Below are 2,097 nucleotides of genomic sequence, written 5' to 3'. Positions count from 1 at the left end.
CCAGTCTCTCAGTCTGAAAAGAGCAAAGATAACATTTTTTCAAGCAACCTGTTATTGGAACTGGAAGACAAGGACCTTTTTATAGAACTAAATAAAATACTGCAAGTGGGGAGGAACAAGTAATAGTCAAGAAACAATAACACAAAATAATGAAGAGTCAGCAGGTCAGGCAGTTTCTGGAAAGAGCAGAGAAATTAACATTTCAAGTGTGGTCCCTTTGTCAAAATTGGAATATATTACAGATGAACAGTATTTTAAAAGGAATACAGCAAACGGAAGGAAAAAACATACCTGAGAAAATAAATAAAATGACCCGTAAAGTGCTTGTGGAAAGCAGGGGGTGGCTAAATGGCAAAAATTATATTGGCATAAGACAATAGGAAGGATAATGAGAGAAATAAAAGAAACAAAGTAACGAGAACAGCTGAAGGAGTGGGGATGAGGCAAATTAAACTGCAAGGATGAAAAACAGGCAAAGCAAACAGACTTAAGGAGCCTGGTAGAAGAAAAATGCAGGTTGACAGCAAGGGTTCAGACCACCTCGCCAGCATGTGTTCAGAGGATCCTCACCCCATGGTATTTTCAGCATTTTCTGTTTTGTTTCAGATTTTCAGCATCTGCAGCTTTTTCACTCCTGTCCGTATAGGAAAAAGTTAAGAGTGAGGTATGGTCGTCACTAACACAAGGAAGCAGTTTCAGAGTCTCCAAACAGGATTTTAAAAAGGTCAAAAAGTGTGCATTATACAAAGATCATCGCAGTTATTTAGTGGAAAAACATATGGCAGAAGGGACCAAACTGGAAGATGATAGAGATAAAACAGTAGTGAAAGTTGGATGGGAGAGAGAGGCAGGGAATTGGGAAGGCAGCTATTGTTTGAGATTAGTAAAATCAATGTTCATCTTCGGGGACTGCAAAGGAGGAAGATGAGAGTGTGTTCCTGAAGTTTCCATTGGAACAGTGGAGGACAAAGACAGAAAGGTCGAGTGGAAATAAATGGAATGGAGAATTGATGAGTCACTGGAGGTCAGGATAATGCTGCACAAAGAATGGAGAAGTTTGGCAAAATGGTCACCCAAAGTAAATAGAAATACATAGAAGTTACAACATGGAACTAGGCAATTTGGTCCATTCAGCCGTGTTGGTGTTTACCACAAGCAAATAAACCTAATCATGTTTACCCATCTATTCCTCCTATTCCCTCATCCACCTATCCAATGTAATCTTGAATGTTGACATAGTTTCTGCCTCAACCACTAATCCTGGAAGTGAATTCCACAACTCTGTAAAGAAATTTCTGCTGCCCTCGTTTCTAAATCCCTTGTATCTCTTTAATCTTGTATTTAAAACCGCTTGTTTTTAGACCACTACTGTATTGGAAGCTGTCTGCTTCTATCTACCTTGTCCCATCCATTCATAATTAGAAACACTTCTGTCACATTGCCTGTAATTTGCATTGTTCTAACCAAGAAGACCCATCTTTCAAGTCTTCTGTCATATTTGTAATTCTTCATACCAGATAGCATCCTAGTGAATTTGCATTGTACCCTCTCTAAAGCCTCCTATAGTGTGGAGCCCAATACTTCACATAGCATGCTTTGAGGTCTTATTAAAGTTTTATTTTGGCTCATAATTACCTCTTGGTTTCTATAACCTCTTCTGATAAAACCTCGACTTCCATTTGCTTTTTTTTTTACAGCTTTATCAACCTGAAGTGTGCCCTTTAATTTTTTCTGAACTCCCAAAATCTCTCTGCTCTTCCACAGCACCAAGCCTATTTCCATTCAGACTGTAATTAATGCTGTAATATATATTTTTTTAACCAAAATGTATCACCTCACACTTACTGAAACTGAATTCCATCTGTCATTTTTTAGCCCATTTCCCTATCTTTTCAATTCCTTTTTGCAGTTTCCTTTGATCTTCAAAAGAATTAACTATACCTCCTATTTTGGTCATATGCAAATTTCAACATGACTCCCTCTAAGCTTACACCTAAACTATTGATATACACAATGAACAGAAATGGACCCAGGACTGAACCATGTGGGACACCTCTACCCACTTACAATTACTCTGAAAAACTGCCCTTGACTCTT

The sequence above is a fragment of the Heptranchias perlo genome, chromosome 17 (assembly GCF_035084215.1).
Source record: "Heptranchias perlo isolate sHepPer1 chromosome 17, sHepPer1.hap1, whole genome shotgun sequence".
Classification (NCBI taxonomy): Eukaryota; Metazoa; Chordata; class Chondrichthyes; order Hexanchiformes; family Hexanchidae; genus Heptranchias; species Heptranchias perlo.
This window is presented reverse-complemented; position numbering follows the sequence as displayed.